Raw genomic sequence first — 23,796 nt, forward strand, 5'->3', positions numbered from 1 at the left:
GGTGTTTGTCTACCAGACAGTTGAAACAAAGCATCTAAAATCCTATGGGGCTCTTTCCACCAGCTGAGCAAGATGCCCAAAGGGAAGAAGGTCAAGAGGAAGAAGGTGGCCCTAGCCCCCAGTGTCGTCAAGAAACAGGAGGCCAAAAAGGTGGTCAATTCTTTGTTCGAGAAGAGGCCCAAGAACCTTGGCACTGGGCAGGACATCTAGCCCAAAAGAGATCTGACACGCTTCATCAAATGGCCCCGCTACATCAGGCTGCAGTGGCAAAGAGCCATCCTCTATAAGCAGCTCAAAGTCCCTCCTGCCATTAACCAGTTCACCCAGGCCCTGGACAGGGAAACAGCTACTCAGCTGCCTAAGCTTGCTCATAAGTACAGACCAGAAACAAAGCAAGAGAAGAAGCAAAGGCTACTGGCCTGTGCTAAGAAAGCTGCTGGCAAAGGGGATGTCCCAACTAAGAGACCACCTGTCCTCCGAGCAGGAGTCAATACAGTCATCACCTTGGTGGAGAACAAGAAGGCTCAGTTGGTGGTGATTGCCCGTGATGTAGACCCCATTGAGCTGGTGGTTTTCCTGCCTGTTCTGTGTCAAAAGATGGGGGTGCCCTACTGCATCATCAAGGGAAAGGCTAGGCTGGGGCATCCACAGGAAGACATGCACCACTGTAGACGTCACACAGGTTAACAAGGGTGCTCCGGTGAGCTGGTGGAAGCTATAAGAACCAATTATAATGACAGACATGATAAGATCTGCCACCACTGGGGAGGCAACGTCCTGGGTCCTAAGTCTGTGGCTCGCATTGCCAAGCTGGAAAAAGCAAAGGCTAAAGAACTCGCCACTAAATTGAGTTAAATGTACACTAAGTTTTCTGTACATAAATATAATTACAAAATTTTTAAAATGCCTATAGGATATGATGAAGAGAGGGATGTTATAGCTGTGTCTACATAAAAAAAAATCAGATCTAACAGAAATAACTTGATGACACATCATGAGAACATGTCAGACACAGAAGCAGTAGACGAGGAGAAAGAAAATCTGAGCAGAAATAGTATAGATACAATACAAATAATTAATGCAACAGTGAGTTGCATGATGAACAAAACACACTCTTAAGCCAACTAACTAAATCAGAGAGAAGACTCAATAAAATTAGAAGTCAATAGAGATACTACAACAAATATCAGTGGAGTTCAGAATGTCACAGGACGTATTCCACCAAACTTAAAAATCTAAAAGAAATTGATGCATTTCTAGACACACTTGAGACCAAAGTTAAATCAAGTTGAAATTAATAATTTCAATAGTTCTACATCCAGTAGTGAGAATTGCCCACTAGTAAAATATTTTAAAGCTCCAGACTAGACAGATTGTAGGAGGCTACCAAATTGCCTTTATGAAGCCAATAATACCCTGATACAAAACCCAGAGCTGCCTCAAAGGGGTATCCAGAGAGAAAAATAGGGGCAATAGCCAGCAGGAAAAGGAGACAAAAGGAATAGCTGTTATTTTCTGTTACAGCTTTGTTTATTTGGTTTATGGTTTGTGTGCCATTGAGATGAGGTCTAACTGGCCTTGAACGTGTAATGATCCTACTGAGGGCTGGAATTAAAGCAGGTGTACACTAATAGAAAGGCCATTTTTGCAGCTCTGACGGCAACTTGGATAGAGCTCTGCTCACTTGTTAAGATCAACAACTCCTGCTGTGTGATGAGCTTGGATGAACAGAGTCTGGCTACAATCAATGACACTCAGGAGAGCCAGCCCTGCACCAGCAAGGTCCCCAGTGTCTCAGGAATCTTCACATTGACTTAGCCTCTCTTTTTACCAGCCTTTCCATTCTAAACCCCACTATACTGAAAGCTAGTTCCTATGAATTTTGTTTTGTTTTGTTTTCTGGTTTTGGTTTTGTTTGTTTTGTTTTTTGTTTGAGACAGGGTTTCCCTGTATAGCCCTGGCTGTCCTGGAACTCACTCTGTAGACCAGACAGGCCTTGAACTCAGAAATCTGCCTGCCTCTGCCTCCCAACTGCTGGGGTTAAAGGCGTGCGCCACCACTGCCTGGCTACAAGTTTTTTTGTTTTTTTGTTTTTTGTTTTTAATGAGAATCTTTAAGTGGCCTTAAATAGAGCCATGTACTGGCTGACAGTGTTCTCTGTCAGGGCTGGGGACACTCAGGAGCACCCACTGGTGTCCTCTCTCCTTTGTGCTTTGCTATCTCTCTGACTTCCTTCACTATTGTCTTAGTCAGGGTTTCTATTCCTGCACAAACATCATGATCAAGAAGCAAGATGGGGAGGAAAGGGTTTATTCGGCTTACACTTCCATACTGCTGTTCATCACCAAGGAAGTCAGGACTGGAACTCAGGTAGGTCAGAAAGCAGGAGCTGATGCAGAAGCCATGGAGGGATGTTCTTTACTGGCTTGCTCAGCTTGCTCTCTTATAGAACCCAAGACTACCAGCCCAGAGATGGTCCCACCCACAAGGGGCCTTTCCCCCTTGATCACTAATTGAGAAAATGCCTTACAGCTGGATCTCGTGGAGGCATCTTCCCCAACTGAAGCTCCTTTCTCTGTGATAACTCCAGCCTGTGTCAAGTTGACACCCCAAACCAGCCAGTACAACTTTTAAAGACAATTATAAAGAAATAAGGAAGGGTTGTGGATGGGGCTCAATAGTCTAGACTGTTCCCTAGCATGTATGAGGCCTCAGGTTCAATCCCCCGCAGCCCATAAACTGGGTATGACATTTGTAGCACATGCTGTAATGCCAGCACGTACTAGGTGGTGGCAGAAGATCAGAAGTTCAAGGTTATCGCTGACTATACAGAAAGTTTGAGGTCAACTTGGGCTACGTGAGACCCTATCTCAAAAAACAAACAAGAAAGAAAGAAAGAAAGAAAGAAAGAAAGAAAGAAAGGAAGGAAGGAAGGAAGGAAGGAAGGAAGGAAGGAAGGGAGAAAGAAAGGAAAGAGAGAACGAAAGAAAGACAGAAAAAAGATAAAGAGAGAAAGAGAGAAAGAAAGAGGAAGAGATAAAGAAAGAGAAAGCAAGAAAAAGAAAGAAAAAAATAATTTTCCATAGCAAAACAAATAGTTTCTTCCAAAGTCCAGAGGAGATAGGAGTTTGCCTAAAATAAATAAGCTAGGTTAGCATCTGCCTGAACTAGAGTCTAGTAACTTTTTTTTTTTAAGACAAACACAGGCATTTAACTCCCAGGAACCTGGGTGGGGAACATGGCCTATGATAGGTTTTTCCCATCAGTTGGCAGTGAGAAGGGTGAGCCTCTCAGAGACACACATGGACAAGATAGGGCTCTGATCTTACCCATGGTGCTTCTGAGTCCAGCATATCCTGCCTTGAAACAGGAAGGTCAGAGCAAAAACACTGAGGGACACTCTCCCATGTATGGGACAGTCAAATGTCCAGTCCCTGAACGATGCAAAGACTTCACAAACAACTCCCAGGAGCAGCCACGGCAGGCTGCAGCAAGTACTTTAGGAAAGCGGGTGTGAATTTCCCAGGCAGAGCTCAGCGGGGCAGGAGTCCAGCATTATCAGATGGGTATATTTACTCAGGGGGTGTTTATAAAGCAAACACACTCATAACCACCACCCAGAGTAAGAAAAGACACACTGACAACATGTCCAAGAGGTCTCACTGTGGCATCCTTGGCAAAAGCGATGGTTATTACTCTATGATGCAGTGTTTGAGGTGTCCTTTGAAGATGGTAAAATGTCTTTCAAATGGCTTTAAGACATTTTCTGGCCTCAGTATTTATAGGGGTTCCCTTGGAAAGTGATATTTCTCTTGGAAATCACAAAGCACGGTGTAATGAAGACTATTATATTTGATTTTTTCCTTCATAATTGTAACTCAAAGGTTAATCATCCAAGCATATCCCATAATCATAGCTTCCTGGAAGGCAAGTGTGGAAGAACCGCTTATGTGCAGAAGTTCACGACCAGCCTTGTCAACATGCTAAGTCACAGAGCCTTGAAAAGAAAACTTTACTCAGACACTTCAGTTCCATACAATCCACATACATGTTTTAACATGTCATAAATTTGATAGATACATGTCTAAATCTATTTTGAATTCTATCACAAATTTTGCACAATGCAAATCAGTGTCTGACCAAAGAAAATTTCAATCTTCTATAAAGTTTTATGAAACCCACACAAAATACTGAATACCTTTTAAAACCATAGTGGGCTAGAATCCAGTCAAAGTGACACTTTCACAGATGAAGACTCTGGTATCAATAAAAGCAACAGTTCTCATCTCAAAGGAATAAAAGCCATGGTTTATTCTATAGCCAAAGGTGAATGATCACGTCCTAGGAATACAGATTTGGGTCTCCCCAAATACCATATTCTGATGAAGCATCAACTTACAAAATTTTCAGTAAGAGAACAAAAAAGCCATAAATCAAGATATTTTTTAAAAATACATTGGTGGACACATAAGGTAGGCAGGTCATAGCAAGATAGAAAGGACTCTGAAATAGACCTTGGATGTCAACACTCTTAGCCCTTTTATTGGTGGATGATTAGGGTTTGTTAAGCTAATGCATTCCCAGAATGCATTTTATGTTAGTCATAGGATGTTAGGTCTGATTAAAGGAGGTAAGGAATGGCTACTCAGAGGCTTCAAGAAAGCTTGAGATAAATTATAATTAGGCTCTGGACTTGTACACCACAACCTCTGTATAACACTGGAGTTCTAATCAGTCAGTCAGCCTTTGCAGACACAACTCTTTTCCAGGAATTCTGATTCCGGTTCCCCCATTGGCCAAGCATCAAATTTTGTCCATGTTGAGGATATATATTATTATTAAAGGTTATAATGTTTCACCTAGCTAGGAAGGCTCATTTCTAGGATCTGACAGAAATGAGGGTGAACACTGGGCAAGAGAGCAATGGAACAGCTGGCAAAGCCATTAGGAAACTCCTGGAACATATCAGAAGTATTAGCCTTCACTCTGGACAAAACACAAAAGGCAAAATACTAAGAGGAACCACTTCAAGAAAGCACCAGAAAGTATGCACAAAGCAGGAGGATTCTGGAAGTGACAAATAGTCACAGGGGCACCGAGGGGTCCCCACCTTCACAGCAGCCAGAATATTGATAGAAAACCAGTCTTAGGTGTATAATACCTATAATCCCTGCACTTGGGAGTTGGGGGGCAGAAGACCTGTAACTTCAAGACAAGAAAAACTGTTTCAAAAATGGGGGAGGGGGGACAGCAAAGCAGGAGACATGATTCAGCAGTTTAAGTCACTGGCTGCTTTTGCCGAGGACCTGGGTTCAGCTCCCAGCACTCATATGGAGGATTTCAGCCATCTGTAGCTAGTTCTAAGGGATCCAATGCTCTCTTCTGGCCTCTGCATCACTAGGCATACAAAGGCTTGCAGCTTGTCGCCTGAGATTCTGGCCCTCCTCTCATCAGGCAGGTAGAGGTTATAGCCCTTCCTTCCTCAACAATAACAGTAATAACACTCATCTGGACCATCAGCGGGACCCATGGAGGACTCTGGAAGGCAGATGTGGCTGGCTGCTGAGGGCTGATGGCACAATGGAGGATATGTCTCCAGCTCTATGCTTCCCAGAGACCTTTAAAAACATGTCGTGGGACAGTTCTAAGTAGGTGGGAAGAGGTAGGAGTATCCTGGTACAGATGGTTTTGAGAGCTGCAACACAAAACAGTAAAATGAGACAGCTGTGACCCCATTCCTTACATGTAGTCCCTGAGCGGTGCACCACAATAGCCTCTGCACCATAAAAGCTGTCAAAGCAGCCACAGGCCCCTCCTTGCCACCCAGCTTATGGCTGCTGCAGTACAATGCCCCACAGGAGTCTTTAGAGCTGCTGGGGTGTCAGAATGCCGCCTGTGGGCCGCTCAGGGGAGGAGAAACGAAGGGGCTTAGGCTGTGTTTCTTCCTTGCTGCTGGAGTGGGTGCCAGGCCTCCGACACACCACTCAGTGAAGGCAAAACCCAGTCTAAGATAGGGTCCCTGCCCGTGTTTCTCTGGGTGAAAACAGCAGGGGTTGGGATGGAGTCTGTGGTTCTCAGATTCCTGTGCACCCAGATGTCGCTGGGAACCGTCAGGAGTTGAGAAAGGTGGTTCCCATCCTCTGCCAGGGACCATGAGGAGCTGGGAATGGAAGCCTGGGCTTGGGATGAGCCCAGGACATGTGTGGAATCCAGCTTAGCTCTGAGTGCCAGAAGTATAGAAGGGCACCACCTCCTGAGGTGGTTCTTGATGGAGGAGACGGTCCTTGCTTGTCCAAACTGTTTCCTTCATGGCAGATGAGGATAAACCAGAGATTAAATACCTTTGCAGAAAGGGAAGCTCACTGGCTAAACCCTCCGGGCCTATCTAGATACCTCACTGGCATGGAGAATTCTAGGTTTTCATGCTACGTGACTGTCACAGTCCTCTTGGTGGGGTGCTGTGGTCATGTGCTCCAGGACAGGAACCTGGCTGGGAGCTGGTCTGCACTCCTGCTGTTCTCAATTATGACATTTATTTGGGTTAGCAGCTTGCTACAACCTTACCAGTTCTGTCTGGTGGCATGGCCCACTGCCCCACACAGGAGCTGCCCAAAACAGCGGCTCCGGTGAAAGGGCAGATCTCTGCAGCTTTGCAGCCTCCAAGGCTGTCTGTGGTGGTACGTCTCCTTTCTCGCCTCAGAGCAGTCCACAGAGACAGACACCTTTCCTGCCTCTGCCTTGGCAGCACGAGGTGATCCACCGCAGCAACCCCTTCTTCCCTGCCTCAGCCCATAGCTTTTGTGAAACCACCGCCCCACAGGAGCCCTACAGTGGCAGCAGCTCCCTTCCAGTCTCCCCAGCAACCCCACAGAGATGGTGTCTCAGCAAAAGCCAGCTGCTGCCTGAAAGGACTTCACACCCTAACCCATGGGCCAGATGCAGGGAAAAGGTGTGTGTGTGTGTGTTTGTGTGTGAGAAAAAGCCACCAATCCCTGAGCAGGAAAACCTACAAATCCCTGAGCCTCCCCTCACCAACCTCTCCAAGCTCAGGACTTGAAAATCCTCACTCTGGAAATCTCTGCCCTGAGAAGCTCCGCCCCCTCATAAATCCTATATGGTAAGCACCGCCCCTTTGCCAAGTTCCTTGATGTTCATGACCTGAAAGCAGAGGGCAGCCATCCCTGGACCCTCCACTAACTCTCTTTCCTGAGATTCCCTGCCTGCTGTGGCTATTCTGGGAGAAGAAAACCAACAGTGAAGAGAAGCGGTGAAGAGTAGGAGAGGGGCTCCTGAGCCCCTGAGCTCCTCAGCTCTGCAGAGGAGGCTCTCCCCTGGGAGCTGCAGTTTCTGCTGAGGAGGCTTCCTCTTAGAGCTCTATGTTTCCTGGGTCCCCTAGGTTTCAGGAGACCCTTCCCTTGGGACACTGTCCCACCTCAGAGCTGTGTGGTTCCTGAGCTTCTGAGTCCCAGGTTACCTTCCATCCAAGCAGAAACACTTACGCTACACAGAAGGCCTCTAGCCACCATGCTCCTCTTCTCCCACTGAGGCCAAACAAGATAGCTGAGTTAGGGGAAAAATGTCCACAGACAGGCAACAGCTGTAGGGACAGCCCTGCTCTAGTTTGGGGCCCACATGAAGACCCAGCTGCACATCTTCTGTGTGCAGGGAGGCCTAGGTCCAGCCTGTGTATGCTCTTTTGCTAGTAGTTCAGACACTGAGAGACCCGAAGGGTCTAGGCTAGTTGATTCTATTGGTATTCCTGTATAGTTCCTATCAAGACAACTATTAAAAAACAAAACAAAAAAAAGGGCCTCAAGCATTCTCTTATAATAACTTAGACCAACAGATAAACACAGCAACTGAAAATAAGAAAATACTAAAATCTTGAGACCCACAAAGAGAAAGACTTACAAACCCTGTATATAAATTTTGTATCTATCTTTAGATGGTCCTAAACCCTGCCTACCCGGAGCAGCTCCCAACACTCAGCTGAGGATAAAACCTGAAATGAACGTGAGCTACTGCACAGTATGCAGTTTCCAGCCCGAGGCCGCCTTCCCGAGGAAATGAAAAATCAATGTGCTTCAAGAAATTCTAAGAGAACCTACAACATCTACATTGTGCATTTCACAATTCAAGACATAATTCAACATCTGCCACAGAAATTAAGTCGACAAACAGACCAGACCAAACCAAAATCCCCAAAAGCACTCTCAAGAAAAATACACCCAGAGAACACCCCTAGAAGGTCCAGAGGTCGGACCGAGTGGTTTTCAGCCCGTCTGCCACTGTGAACACTCAGGGGTGTGGAAGACAGGTTCTGCGTGTGAACCTTTCTCTGCTAAGACCAGGAACCTTAGCAGAGAAACCATTTTGAAAGGACCAGATGGAAGTTCCAAACTGAAAGCCAAGTGTCTGCAACTAAAACCTCGTCTGACTGCTTAGCAACAGCATGGAGATGGAGGAGGCAGAAGCAGGGACTTCATTTCATAAGGGGAGAGGCTGCCCAGTCTTGAGAATAGGGAAAGAGATCTAAGGCATGTGTGCACACATGTGCACACACACAGAGATGTATACGTCCAACAACGATAATTAAATAAATTAAATAGTTAAAGCAAAAGAGGCCATCATTTGAAAGAGAGCAAGAGGGGAGTTGCACTGGAGTGTTTGGAAGGAGCAAAGGAAAGGGGGAAATGAGGCAATTCTAATCTTAAAAAATATAATAAAAAAAAAGAAAAGCCCCAGAGCTGAAGAGATGGCATAGCAGCCAGCAGCACTGACTGCTCTTCCAGGTTCAATCCCAGGATCCACGTAGCAGTTTACAACTGTCCCTGACTCCAGTGCTGGGCATCTGATGCCCTCTTATGGCTTCCACAGGCAATGCACGCATGTGGTTCACAGACGTGCATGCAGGCAATATACCCACACACTTGAAACATTTTTTTTTTAATTTAAAAAAAGAAGAAGCCTCAAGACTAAAGAGTTAATTTCAAAGGCCCCAAACACAAATGCTAATAGAGCCTTTTCCCTATATGACCTATGTTTCTACACATCTTGCTCTTCTGAGTGGTTTGTTTTGTTTTGTTTTAGTCAACTGACCTTAAAGGTTGAGGGAGAAAAACAGAATGGGGCCTGGGAGGCTTTCTGAAATCTTGCCTCACGGCATGCAGGTCCTGGGATCGCCCCTCAGCACATGACTGAAATCTGGCAGAACATTTTCATAAACAAAACTAACATTTTTTTATGGAGGCAGATCCTGAGTACATTCCTAAGCACTGATGGATGGAGTCTTACAGGGGAGGCATCATGACTGTGGCCAACTGACAGGTGAAGAAAACGCAGCAGGCAGACGCAAGCAATTTGCCCAATGCTGTGGCAGAGCAAACCCTCTAGCTGTCTGAAAAGTTGTTAGCAGGCCGGAAAGATGCTTCAGTGGGTAAGAGACTTAGCTCTGCTAAAATAAATAAATAAATAAAATAAAAAATAAAAATAAAAAAAGGTGTGGCCTAAAAGCACAGACACAGTTCTGGGGTTCACTGGCCAGCCAGTCAAGCTAGGAATAAACCAAAAGCCACCAGTGAGCTCCAGATTCAATGAGAAACTCTGTTCTATGGGAGTAAAGCGACAGGTAGAGCAGGATACCCCATGTCCTCCTCCTCCTAGGGCCTCACTCACATGTGCACGTGTGCCATTGACGTCACCACACACACACACACACACACACACACACCCACATGCTCTTACACCACTGCTTTCCCACTGGCTTTGCTGTAGATGTCTCTAACTTGCTAAAGAAGTTGCCTTCTACAGACCTCCCCTGTCCCCTACAGGAAGCTGTTTGTCTCTACTTCCCTGTTCTCCAGAGAGGAGTAGCCTTCAGCTTATCTTCTCCTGATGGGGAAAATTATGTCCTTTGTAACTGCACTGGAGCCAATCCAGAGAAAAGAAGCTAAAAAAAGATGTGAGTTCTAGAACTTTCTAATCAGAAACCTTTCTTTAGATTCACAGAGCCGGGAAGCCCCAGTAGCTTAGAGAAAACAGCGTTGCCTGGTATCAGAAAAGCAGACCTCCCCACGTTTCTAAGCGCCCTCGTGTTAACCTACCTTCCTGACTCCCTTTGCAGGCCTTGCATCTACCCATAACACCCCAGCAAGGTGGTCTTTGTTGGCCACAGGCTCCACGATGGCTGTCCTAGTTAGGGTTTCTATTGCTGTGATAAAATCATGACCAAAAGCAAGTTGGGGAAGAAAGGGTTTATTAGGCTTACACTTCCAAATTGAAGGAAGTCGGGGCAGAAATGCAAATAGGGCAGAACCCTGGAGCCAGAAGCTGATGCCCAGGCTATGGAGGGGTTCTGCTTACTGGCTTGCTCCCGGGGCTTGCTCAGCCTGCTTTCTTATAGAACCCAAGATCACCAGCTCAGGGATAGCACCACCCATATGGGCTGGGCCCTCCCCCAATCAATCACAAATTAAGAAAATGCCTTAAAATTGGATCTTATGGAGACATTTTCTCAATTAAGGTTTCCTCTTTTCAGATAACTCTGGCTTATGTCAAGTTGACATAAACTAAAGAGCATACTAGCTTTCTAAATAAGTCTTTTTCTTTGTCCAAATAACTGGTCCCTTCAGTGGTTGGCTTTTTCCAGTGGCAAGAAACATGGGTCTTGGCTATAAGGATATAGAGCTGATTAAATGAGTCCTAACTCCAGTTATAAAACAAACATTAAAAAAAATATTTCCTCATTCCTACCAACAGTACACACACATTAGGAATGTTTAGTAGCTAAATAAATGTTTCAGAGTTGGAGAAATGGCTCAGCAGTTAAGAGTGCTGGCTGCTCTTCCAGAGGACCAAGATTCTATTCACAACATCCACATGGTGGCTCACAACTCACTAACAACTCCTAACTCAAGTTCCAAAAGGATTTAATGCCTGCTTTTGGCCTCCACAGCACTGGGCACAAGACTGGTGCACAGACATGTGTATGCAGGCAAAACACCCATGCACATAAAATAACATTTTAAATTAAAAATATTTCCATGAGCCCAGCAGTGGTGGCGCATGTCTTTAATCCCAGCACTCGGGAGGCAGAGGCAGGCAGATATCTGAGTTTAAGGCCAGCCTGGTCTACAGAGCTAGTTCCAGGACAGCTAGGGCTATACAGAGAAATCCTGTCTGGAAACAAACAAAGTTTCTATTAAGTGCAGGGACCTCATATCCAAAATATATTGGAATATTATCTCTTTTATTTCCCTACCAAATAGGAAGTCTTAATATCATAGAAGAATCTGTCTTAGTACCCCTAACTACAGGGAAAGAATATTAATGTCAACGGTCCTCCAAATTAAGAAGAAAAGTTTCATGCAAGCACCTCACTCTACTCATAAAAAAACAAACAAAACAAAACAAAACAACAACAACAACAAAACCCCCCACTAAGAAGCTTTCTCTTCACCAGAACTTGGGTGTAGGTTTGTTTCACATTAGTTATATAGAAAGGAAATAAGAGAAGAAAATAGCATAGCCTATAAAATCTAATCAGAAAACCCCAGGAATATTCACATTCACACAGTCTTCGAGTAGTTTTTCTAACTTCCTATCTGAAATTCCAGTCATGCAATTGGGAGCCTGAGGCATAGCGTACACTGTTGATCATTTTGCTTGCACAAACAGTCCAAAGAATCCGAGGAGAACTAATATTTTGGATTCTTACTTCTAAAGACTGAGGCCTGCTGTGAGAGTCAAAACCAACAACTGGAAGGTTCCAAAGGGATTCAGAGTTCCCCCAATTAGTCATCCTACATGCAGATAAACACAACCAGACAAGGCACCAGGCAGAGGCGATCGCTGGATTCCTCTACTGAAAGGACATGCCAAACACAATAACCTAAAAAGTTATCATCTGGGGCTGATGTGGAGTTTCCTCTTAGTCAAGCAGGAATCCAGAACCAGTGAAAATGAGACTTGGGCTGGAAACATTTCGGAGTGACTCACGGAGGGCCTCAACATCTAAAGAGACTACAGAAGTTTCTAGTATCACACTGACAGAAGGCCCAGCAGGAGACAGCGGAGCATCTTAGGGATATTGTAAATACTGCACAAGGTACCTGGTTCCTTGGGGCCAGGAATAAATTACCCAGTGAAAACAAATTCATTCAGTGAGAAAAAATCACCAGGAACCAGTAGCCAAGTACAGAAAAGGAACGTGATGGAAGAGCTGACTGCCAGGAAGTAGAACAGCTCAGGCTCATACCCGTCCAGAGGGAAGCACGCATAGCCGGCCTAATACGCTCTGCCATTCTACGTACAGCCGGCCTAATACGCTCTGCCATTCTATGACGCTAACTGAAGAGTATGTTCAAAACACTCACTCCCACTCTAAGTCACAGACAGTCAGCACTTTACAACTTTTAGGCTGCCTCATCCGTTATCTTGGAAACTTTCCCCTTGAGAGATAAGGCAAGAGAGGCACAGGCGGGTGGATTCTCCTTATTTCATGAAATGAGCTGAACCAAAGTAGCACCATCACTGTTCCATGAAGATGTTGGGCCTGATGGTCCTCGCCTGTGATCTCAGCACAGGAGGCTGAGGCTGGAGGACCTAGCTAAGGAAAACTGCATCTTCAACATGGATCCCAATGGTACCACAGATGGTTCGTTTGTTTACCTACTCTCTGTGGTGGCTGTACAGCTATCAAGTCACCTGCCAAAGCATGTCTTAGGACATGACCCCGTCCTTTCGCAAACCTATACAGCAGCATGGCCAGTCAAATGCCTCGCCCCCACCTCTACCACAGCCACTTTAAGGTCAGTCTCCTCTCTCCATTGGGGACTAGAGGTTCAGCTTCTGCCCTTGAACTTTCTGAAGCCAGCTTTGACAGAAAACCAGCTTTCTGCTCCTTTCTGCTCCCAGTCCAGGAAGTCTGGACTCAAGTGTGGAGGTGAAGGCAGAAATCTGGTCTAGAGTATCCGTATGTACAAAGTAAAGTGTGAACACAGCCAAAAGCAGGCGAGCAGTCTGGCACATGGATGTTGGTATGAGAGACAGAAAATGTTTGCACCTGAAGCTACTCAGGGGACTGTCATCTTCCCCTTCTCTCAGACACTGGAACCAGAGAAAGACACAAAACCTAAGAGGCCATTGATTCTAAGACAAATGATAAAGAAAAACAGTACCAAACCCGATGGATGCAAAGATAGTATCAATTTTAAGGTTCATCCCAAATTCAGAAATGCAATGCTAAGGATATCTTTGAATAAGGAAGAATGCAATAGACTCTAAATCACTGTAAATAGAAGGCAAATGCTTTCAAATTTTAATTTCTTTAATTTTGAGGATTCTGTACACGTATAGAATGAAACTGACCAGACCCACCTTCCACTTCTCCCTTCCAATGTCTTCCAAATCTTCCCCAGCTTGGCCTCCTCCTACTTAATGTCTTTTCGTTTGCTAACCTACTAAGACCAATTAGTGCCACATTCATGTTCAGCTCCAGGGACTTGACTAAGGTGGCAAGGGAATGAGATAAAAACAAACAGACGCAGACAGAAAGCTGGATGGAGGGATCTGTGCTCTCTGCTAGAGAAATATCAGCACCCCAGAAGTTCTGCATGTTTGTTAAATGGAGTGAGTTGAGTGGGACTATAACAAACAGTTGCACAAGGAGGTGGAGTTATACATAAAGATAAATAAGGAAACAGAGTTTAGGGTACACAGCTGGATCAAGGAGACAAATTTCACCTTGGTAGGAAGAGCATTCTCTATAGGGCAGTTTTCAGATGGAAACATGGGCAGGGGGCCTGGGAAGCAACAGTGGACATTTCTGCACACACTGTCAACACTCACATTCAGTGAGAACTCTGAGGTGACACACATTCACAGTCTACCCTACATAATGTTAGGCAGAGAAGAGCAAGTAAATGACCAAAGGAACCTCAGCCACAGCTGACACCTTGAAGTCTTCTTGTCACCTCCCTATTTGTTAGCCCTGTACTAAACTATGTTTTCCATTCCTGGCACTAGAACATCTTAATTGACAAATATCTGCATGTGTAAAACTCTTTGAGACTTAAAAACCCAGAGCTTTTTGATTTCCCTAATAGACAGCTATCCCCTCAGGGAAACTCCAACACACCAAAACCATTACTTACTACATGAAGCAGACCCAGATAAGGTAACTGGGATATCACAACACACAAAAAAAGAAAACACTGCTTTTCTCTAAAGAGATACAAAACAATGCACACACACACACACAAAATTCCCTGCAATACATGCCAACATTTTTTCCAAACTTGAGCAATCAAAATTATGTGTAGGGCTCTGGTTTCTTCCAGAAATAAAACATGACTTGCAGGAAAGGGAGAGCATGCTCCATCCAGCCTTTGGGAAACAAGAAGCCTCATGTGCTCTCTCCATCACTTAAATCTTACTAGAGACAAGGGGAAGTGCCGTGCTAGACATAGGATCCATGAACGGAGATTTACTCCACACGGCTCATCAGTTCCTTAAAGACCTCTGTTGGTTCAAACAGAACTGTCAGAATCCAGTAGGCTCAGGGTCACCCAGGAGGATGGGGGTTGGAGGAGCCAAGCCTGCTACTGAGGTCACCTTCCAACAGCTCCAGGGAGAGTCCAATCCAAAGTTTTGGCCTCCTGCTGTGAGTAACAAAATTTCTGGCACGGAGCCTGAATTTCTAATTCATTATTGAAGCCAAGGACTGAGTTAAACCCAAACCCAGAGTCACGGACACTCAATTACTGATAAGCAGAAAAGTAAGAAAGCAAAGCATACAAAAGGAAACTCTTCCAGGCCAGGAATCTTCCAGTTCAGGTGTGAGGCCAGCACACTGCCCCAAATTTTATATCCTGCTTTCGGATCGTTACTCAGCCAGGCAAAGGAGAGGTAGCTAACAGCTGCCTAGCCATGACATTACTCAAGGGCAGGTATCCACTTTAGGAAGGAGGCACAAATGTCACATGGATTATCTTGAAAATTTAGAGAGGACCACCCATCAAATAACATCCAAACCCCAAAGTTTACCATGAGAATTCTGCTGCCATTCCTAAAGATGCAAATTCTAAGAAATTTATACCTAGCTGTCAGCAAATGACCACAGCCCATTATGTCCTAGCATGGACCTAGCATGTCTTCAAATCGCAACATAAAATGAGTTCAAGAAAAGCCCATTTTCTATTAGCTTATATTAGTTTTTAAAAGGTAAATCCTAACTTTTTCTTTATAGAGTGTTCTTTTTTTCTAAGTCAGTATTGTTACATCTTATCTGAAGTTCCAGTTTTTGGAGAAAGCTTACTACTTTCTCACACTGAAAAAAAGACGCAGTATCCTCCGATTCTTACCGAATCTCCATTTTATGTAACAGAGTTCCTACTTTTCTTTACCTTATGAAGACGGGTGTTGCTAATGATGGGGATACACACTATGAAGTGTCATTCAGCAATTCCGTTACTGCACTCATATCACCATGTGCGCATATACTAACCTAGAAAGAGTTTATCACCTGAGTGGCCTCGCAACACAGTTAACAAGCTCCATATACGTGAGATGCGTGAGGTTGCTGCTGGCATAGCAGAGCATATTGCCTTACAGCAAGCAATCTAAATAGCAACACTAAGACCCTGGCCGAAGCATAGTCTTCTACATAAACAAGTAAGAGACGCTTCTCCTTCTTATTGTTACTGGGCTGGGGATGTGCTTCAGCAGGAGGCTGGCATATCTGAGACCATGGGCTCCATTCTCAGAAACCCCAAGAGTAAATACCATGCACTACACCTAACGGGATGCAATAACTCTTATAAAGCTAGATTAGACTGTTGACATCAGAGATTCATTACAAGGTTACAGGGATGACACCCCTAATGGGAATTTTTCAGTTCCTATTAGGACCACCTTCACATATGTGGTTTGTCTTCCATCAAAACATTAGTGTCTGGCAACTGACTACAGACTAGTTTGATCTGTAGTCGTCTAAGCCACTAACAGATAACATAAAATGAACAGTAGAGGCAAGCTGGCTGCTGCCCTAACTGCCCTAACTCCACAGGCACGTTCCTTCTCATTCGCGCCTGTTCTTGCACACAGTAGTTCATAAACTGACCAACCTTCTTCCCTCTTTTTCTTTTCTCCCACACACCCCTGCTTTAAAAGCAGTAAATCCATAGTCAAGAACCTGGAAATCTCAGGCAAACACCATCTTCACGGTCCCTCTCTGCTACCTGCCTTGCGCATCAAGTGAACTTCTGCAAGGGCCATTTCTGGACCTCCTTCCTGGTTCTAAAAGTCGGCTAAATGTTGTAGAGGAGAGAGAAGGCATCACTCTTTTCTTCCACCCCCATATAACGAGCTACAGAGAGCGCCTGACAATTTAGGTATTTAAGAAACTTTAAGTTGGTCTCCCATCGTGCAATTTGTTGCCTGAGACAGCTAGAGCCCAAACACCAGGTCACTGCTTCTCAATTACCGATGGACCAGCCTCGCAAGTGCACAACAAAGTAGCAGAATGGTGCGCAGGCAGGGACGACCTTGACACAGAAGCAACAGGCTTCTCCGCCCCAGAGAGAGGTGTCCCAGTTTTCAACAACTAAGTGCAAACTGATAATACAACCAGAGATCGCAAGGACGACTTCACCAGTCACAGGAGGGACCGACGCGCGGCAACAACGCCAATAGGTGCTCTCAATCAAGCATGGTCCCTGGCTTTCCCAGGGGCACTGAGAAGGGGGCTCAGACACAGGCTGGGGTCGCCTCCCGATCCGGTTCCCCTCGTCAAAAGAGGACGAAGGCGGGAAGCACGGCGGGCCCAGGCATCCCGCTCTCTGAGTACGTCAAAATTTGGGGCGGCAGCTGCACCCCACTAGCACGCTGAGTTCGGTGCGGACCACCGTTCCCGGTCCGAGTGCGCCGCAGAGCAGTGAGACTCTGGTGTGGCTTTCTGAGCGCGCGCCTGCATCGCAAGCATCGGCTCCGCTGTGTACCGGCCGCTGCACGAGGATGCGGATCCCTTCGGCCCGGCTCGGCCCTCCTCGGCCCAGCTCGGCCCCCCTCGGCTCCGCTCGGCTCGGCTCCCCTCCCCTCAGCCCTCTCCCACGCCCTACTCACCTGGGGAGTGGGAGGCTCGGCTCTCTGAACGCTGAGTTCAGGATGCGGGCTCCGGCAGCCCGGTGCAAAGCGAGCCGGGTAGGACACCCCAGCGCGCGTCCCTCGGCCGCTCTTTGTGTCTGCCGGCCGCGCTCCCCTGGGCTCCCAAGGCCTCTGGGCGCCGCCCCCTCGTTCTCGCGGGGCCTCCCCAGGGAAGGGGCGGGGCTCCTTGGGGGCGGGGCTTGGACGGGCGGGGCGAGGAGGCAGGCGGAGCTGGGCCAGGGGCCTAGCTGGTATGGAAGAGGAGGATGCAGGATGACTTCAAGGCTCTGGGAGACAGGGTGTTAAAAACAAACAAACAAACAAAAAACTAACAACAACTAAACTAAAAAATAAGAGACTCAAGTACTTTCAAGTGGAAGAATTCCACAGAGTGGTAGGCAGCCAGGAACCAGTAAAAAGCCCATACTGTACTCTGATGAACCATATACTTGGGCTGTATCCCTTTTCATGTGTCATAACTTGCCCCAACCAGTGATGGACATGACATGCCTACACCCTGTGGCAGAGGTGTAGCTGTGGGGCATATAACCAGGGCCCTGCTTCCCTCTAGATTATAACCTGAGGTTCCCAAAGTGTGGTATGCCATAGTCGCCACTGTGCAGAGTGTATTTTATCAGGACCAGGGAGATGGCTCAGTTTGTAAAAGCACTTGCCTTGCTAGCCTGATGACCTAAATTCAATCCCAGAACACATGTAAAGGTGATAGGAGGTGCTGGAGAAATGGCTCAGCAGTGAAGAACACTGGCTGTTCTTCCTGAGGACCCATGTTCAATTCTGAGCACCCACAGGGCAGCTCACAATTATCTGTAACTCTAGTTCCAAGGGATCCAGTGTTGACTTCTCCTCAGACACCAAGAGTGCATGTGTTGCATAGATATACATAGAGGCAAAGCACCCATACATATAATTAAAAAAAAAAAACCTTAGAAAAATCAACTCCACAGAGCTTTCCTCTGACTACACACACACACACACACACACACACACACACACACACACACACTGAGACACATGCCGTTCTGAACACAGACATATAAGCATCATGCACACACACATTCACACAATAAGTTTTAGAAATATTTTTAAAGACTATATATTCTCTAAATCTCCTTATACTCTGGGTTTTCCATGTACTGTTAGAGAATGAACTTAGAGTTAGATGATGAGATTCACAGGGCCATTCACTGGATGTTGGACTTTGTGCCACCCAGTTACACAATCTGGGAGATCTTCACTTTGTTCATCTGTGAAATGGAGATGTGAAAGACACTTTTTGCAGGGACATGAACTAATTGATCCAGCCAAACCAGCAACCCAAATTAGCCATCACAGCAGTGGCTCCTAGCCAGAGAGGAGCGGGGCGGGGCATGTTACTCCATCCCCCCCCCCCCCCCGACCTATAGCAAATAGCTGAGGTAAGAATAAAGAAGGGGGAATAGGGTTTCTATGGACTTGGAGTTTTAGAGATTTCAACCCAGGGTCAATTTATCTTTGTTGCTTCTGAGCTTGTGGCAAGTCACCACATCAGAGCTGGAATGAGAGTCAGAGACAGAGAGAGAGACAGGGGCTGCCAGATTCCCTTTAGGGACACCTCCTCAATGACTAGAAGACCTGATTATAGATTCCAGTCCACACCTCCCAACAGCATCACATTCTGGTGGGTCTTCTTTTTGTGAACGTTTCATTTGTTTGACTTTTAAAGGTTACACACTAACGCACTAATTTCGTTAGTGACACAGGGGTGGTGGTGGAGGAGTGCATGCACTTCATGGAGTGTACCCTTGTACAGCAAGTGCTTTTATCAGCTAAACTGGCTCCCAGGCTCCAGAAGATTGTATGTTTTTAAACGTAATTACTTCCCATCCCCCTCCCCCCAAAAAACCATAAATGGTAGAACACTGTCTCCACCCCATCACTAAAGGAATGGCATTTGGATCAGGTTTCTGAGACTACCTGGTTTCCCAAATAAAGAAAGTTACCTTTCCAGATAGAGATATACATTCTAAATATTCCCAGCAAGGCATTTTGAAGGGCAGATTACACTTGCCTTCCCAACAAGAAAAGCTGCATTGTCATAGGAGGAAATACGACCCTCTTTCATTTGTGGATATAATGTATCATTTTAAAACCAAGGATCTGGGAAAACAAGGTTTCTGATCTAGAGTCTGTGGGTTTAGCAGCCCAAGCCAGTATCTTATCTATTCTCAGCAGCACAGCAAATGCTGAGCAACTTGTTGGCTCACCACCCCAGCCTGACTTACAATTCTTTCAAAAATTATCCACTGTGCCATGGCCACATCTCTCTTTACATTTTATATTGTTACTCAGTAAAACCATTGAACTAATATTGCTTTTTTCTCTTCTATTTGTTTGTTTGTTCTGGTGCCAAACAGGAAGGTACAGCCTTCAGTTTGCTACGCATGTGTTCTACCACTGATACACATTTCCAGTCTTAACATTATATTCTCAAGATATGATGAAATGAGAAGCACTAATAAAATGTCTTTTTGCTCCGTGGATATAACTTCTTTGATTCTTTGTATTTTGTCTTCTTGTTCCTGACTGAAATAGAAGAGGAAATGGTAGCACCTCCACAGATGTTTCATGATATTCTTGAGCAAGCAGCCCTTTTTAAAAAATCTAATTTTGATTTGCATTTCTCCAATGACAAAGGATGTTGAACATTTCTTCAAGTGTTTCTCAGCCACTCGAGATTCCTCAGTTGAGAATTCTCTATTTAGCTCTGTACTCCACTTTTTAATAGGGTTATTTGGTTCTCTGGAGTCTGCCGTCTTGAGTTCTTTGTATATTTTGGATATTAGCCCTCTATCAGATGTAGGGTTGGTAAATATCTTTTCCAAATCTATGGGTTGCCATTTTTTTCTATTGATAGTGCCCCTTGCTTGACAGAAGCTTTTTCAATTTTATGAGGTCCCATTTGTCAATTCTTGATCTTAGAGCATAAGCCATTGGTGTTCTGTTCAGGAACTTTTCCCCTGTGCCTATGTGTTCAAGGCTTTTCCCCCACTTTCTCTTCTATTAGATTCGGTTTATATGGTTTTATGTGGAGGTCCTTGATCTACCTGGACTTGAACTTTGTGCAAGGAAATAGGTATGGATTGATTTGCGTTCTTCTACATGCAGACCACCAATCGAACCATTTGTTGAAAATGCTGTCTTTTTTCCACTGAATGGTTTTGGCTTCTTTATCAAAGATCAAATGACCACAGGTGTGTGGGTTCATTTATGAATCTTTGATTTTATTCCATTAGTCTAATTGCCTATTTCTGTACAAATACCATGTAGTTTTTTTTTTTCCATCACTATTGCTCTGTAGTATAGCTTGAGGTCAGGGATAGTGATTCTCTCAGAAGTATTTTTATTGTTGAGAATAGTTTTTGCTATCCTGGGTTTTTTGTTCTTTCAAATGAATTTGAGAATTGTTCTTTTTAACTTTATGAAGAATTGAGTTGGAATTTTGATTCCATCAGTACCAATCAGAAGATCAAAAACTCAGGTGACAGCAGATGTTGATGAGGATGTAGAGAAAGAGGAACACTCCTCCATTGTTGGTGGGATTACAAACTGGTACAACCACTCTGGAAATTAGTATAGTGGTTCCTCAGAAAATTGAACATAGTATTACCTGAGGGCCCAGCTGTACTACTCCTGGGAATATACCCAAAAGATGTTCCAACATGTAATAAGGACACAAGCTCCACTATATTCATAGAAGCCTTATTTATAATAACCAGAAGCTGGAAACAATCCAGATGTCCCTCAACAGAAGAATGGATACAGAAAATGTGGTGCATATACACAAGGGAGTACTACACAGTGATTAAAAACAATGACTTCATGAAATTTACAGGCAAATGGATGGAACTAAAAATATCATCCTGAGTGATGTAACCCAGACACAAAAGAACACACACAGTATATACTCACTGATAAGTTAATACTAACCCAAAAGCTCACAATGCATATGATACAACCTACAGACCATATGGAGCATAGAAGGAAGATCAGGGGGTGGATGCTTCAGTTCTGCATTGAGGGAAGAAGAGGACAATTGTGGGAGATGGAAGGAGAGGGGGACCAGGGAGGGAGAAAGGAGAAGGAGGAAGTAAGGGTCACAGTATCAGAATCTGGAGATGTGAAAAAGGTACAGATAGTCTGAAAAACTAATAAAAACAGGTAGCTGGGACGATGAGGAGCTGGGGATAGCCACTGGAGGGTCCCAGACACCAGAGAAACATGAGGCTCCCAGGACCCAATGGGATTGACTTTAGTCGTAATGTGCAGAGAAAGGGAAGATAGAGCCTGTGGAGACCACATCCAGTAGATAGGCACGGCTCCTGGTCAACGGATGGAGCTACCCACCCATCCAAAGGAAGAGCAGGAACAAAAAATGAAGGAAGGGTCAACCGGGGAACAGCCCCAGCTGGTGATCCATTATGTCTGCAGACACCAAACCCAACACTGTTGCTGTGGTCAAGAGGCGCTTGTAGACAGGTACCATGTATAGCAGTTTTTTGGGGAGGTCTGGCCAGCAACTGACCAGTGCAGATGTGGATGCTTGGAGCCAACCATCAGACTGAACTCAGGGAACCTGGTGGGGGAACTGGCAGAAGGACTGGAGGAGTGGAGGGGGGTTGCAACCCCATTGGAAGAACAACATAGTCTGGCCTGACCACCCAGTTCTCCCAGAAACTAGACCACCAACCAAGGAGTGTACCTGGAGGGATCCATGGCTCCAGATACATATGTAGCAGGAGATGGCCTTGCCTGACAGCAACAAGAGGAAAGGCCCTTGGTCCCAGGGAGGTTTGATGCCCCTGAGTAGGGGGATGCTGGAATGGTGGGGCAGGAGAGTGTGGGTGGGTGGGAGAGCACTCTCATACAGACAAAAGAGAGGGGAGGGCAGATGTGGGATGGGGTGTGTGTGGCCGAGGGGTAACTGGGAAGTGGGATGTTATGGGATGGGGGGGTTAGTGGAGGGGGTAACTGGGAAGTGGGATATCATTTGAGATGTAAACGAATGGAATCATTAATAAGAAAACTTTTTTTAAAAAAAATCTAATTTTGCCACCACTTGATATGAGTGACATTTGGTTTCAGAGTTGGGGATTGAATTCTGGGCTGTGTGCATGTAGTTATATATGCTCTACCACTGATTTCCACTCCCAGTCTATAGGTGACCTTAAGATGTCCTGCCTACCCTTTGCCCTCTTCTCTCCCTTCCTCTCTCCCTCCCTTCCTCTCTTCCTCCCTTCCTCTGTCCTCTTCCTCCCTCTCTCCCTTTATCCCTGTATCCACACCTGGCCTTCTTGCTCAGTATTCCTGATATCAGTTGCCTTGTGCTATGTGATTTCTTTCTCCCTCCCTCAATCCTCTCCTCCTTCTTCTCCATCTCCTCCTCCTTTTTTTGTGAGACAGAGTCTTTCTATGTGGACCAGGCTAGTCTGGAACTTGCAATCCTTCTGTCCCAACCTTCTCATTATCAGGATTATAGGTACTTGCCACCACTCTCTACTCCTCTCTTTCTTTTCTTTTCCTCTTTTTGATAGCCTAGTAGCTGGAGGTTCTGGCAGGGATGGGGATGAGACACTGACAGATCAGCTAAGATATTGCCTTAGTCCAGTTTTTGTTACTAAACAAATACTTGCAGCTGGATTATAATAAAGAGAAGTGTTGGGTCTATGATCAGGTGGCCCTGACTAGGGTTGGCCATGCTTTATCACATACTTGATGTCAAACATCTCTTTTTATTTATTCTAAAAAAAAAAAAGTGTAGTTAGAATTAGCCGGCCGGACTCGGGTTAGGTGATCCAAATTGTGCTGGCAACATCCAAATCATCATATTCGGAAGCTGGCAGAGCTTACACCTTCTTCTTCTCATCAGGCCCTCTCAAGGGATTGACTTTAACCACATCGGTGTCATAGAGTTTCTTCACAGCCAGTTTGATCCGAAGCTTGTTACTTTCACACCCACAATGAACACAAATATGCTGTTGCCTGTCTTCTTCACGGCTCTGTGCTGGGGTTTGGGGTGGGTGGGTGGGTGGTGGTGTTGGAATTTGGCACAGTGGCCAAGCTAATTTCTCCTGGAGGCACTCTTGAGATGGTATTGGGCTGCATCTGGAGCCACGAAGACTTCTGGAAGGTAAATGACCTGTGGCTCTTCTTTTTGTGGCTGTGGATGCCTTTCACCACAACCTGCTTGACTTTCAGTTCCTTCACTTTGGCTTCTGATTGCGGAGGGGCAGGAACTTCCTTCCTCACTTGCAGCACCATCTTGGTGAAAAGGGTTTCTGATCTCAACCTACTCTTCCAAGAACTAACAAGAAATCCATAAGAACTTTATCACAGTCTTTCCAGGGCAGTGACCCCAGTGATCTTAACCACTAGTTAGATCTAACTAACTAGGTCCTTCCTTTTTAAAAATTATTTTTGTTTGGTTTCATTTTTTTTTAACATGAGCCTAGCTATATGGTCTAGGCTGGCCTGAGACTTGGAATCTTTTAGCCTCAGCTACTTAAATACTGGGATTTCAAGCACGGAACTCGTCTATCACCTCTAAATGCCACCAAATGGGTAACCAATTGGGTGGCCTATGAAGCCTTGGAACAA

At 45.3% G+C, this 23,796-nt stretch overlaps 1 protein-coding gene and 1 pseudogene across 6 annotated transcripts in view; one reads left to right on the forward strand and one right to left on the reverse strand.

Annotated features, from left to right (window-relative positions):
- Nucleotides 1-17,302, reverse strand: part of Ninl (ninein-like) — a 74,893-nt gene extending 57,591 nt beyond the window's left edge. For 3 of the 6 annotated variants that reach the window (XM_030252241.1, XM_030252240.1, XM_030252242.1), the window contains exon 1: nucleotides 17,122-17,301. The gene's annotated coding sequence lies outside the window, so the exon portion shown is untranslated. Of the gene's footprint in view, nucleotides 1-17,121 lie in introns of all 6 variants that reach the window. The other 3 variants (NM_207204.2, XM_030252239.1, XM_030252243.1) reach the window with 3 other exon arrangements.
- On the forward strand, nucleotides 56-897 carry Gm14141 (predicted gene 14141; annotated as a pseudogene).
- Nucleotides 17,303-23,796: the final 6,494 nt, after the last annotated feature.

Source organism: Mus musculus, chromosome 2 (assembly GCF_000001635.26).
Source record: "Mus musculus strain C57BL/6J chromosome 2, GRCm38.p6 C57BL/6J".
NCBI lineage: Eukaryota > Metazoa > Chordata > Mammalia > Rodentia > Muridae > Mus > Mus musculus.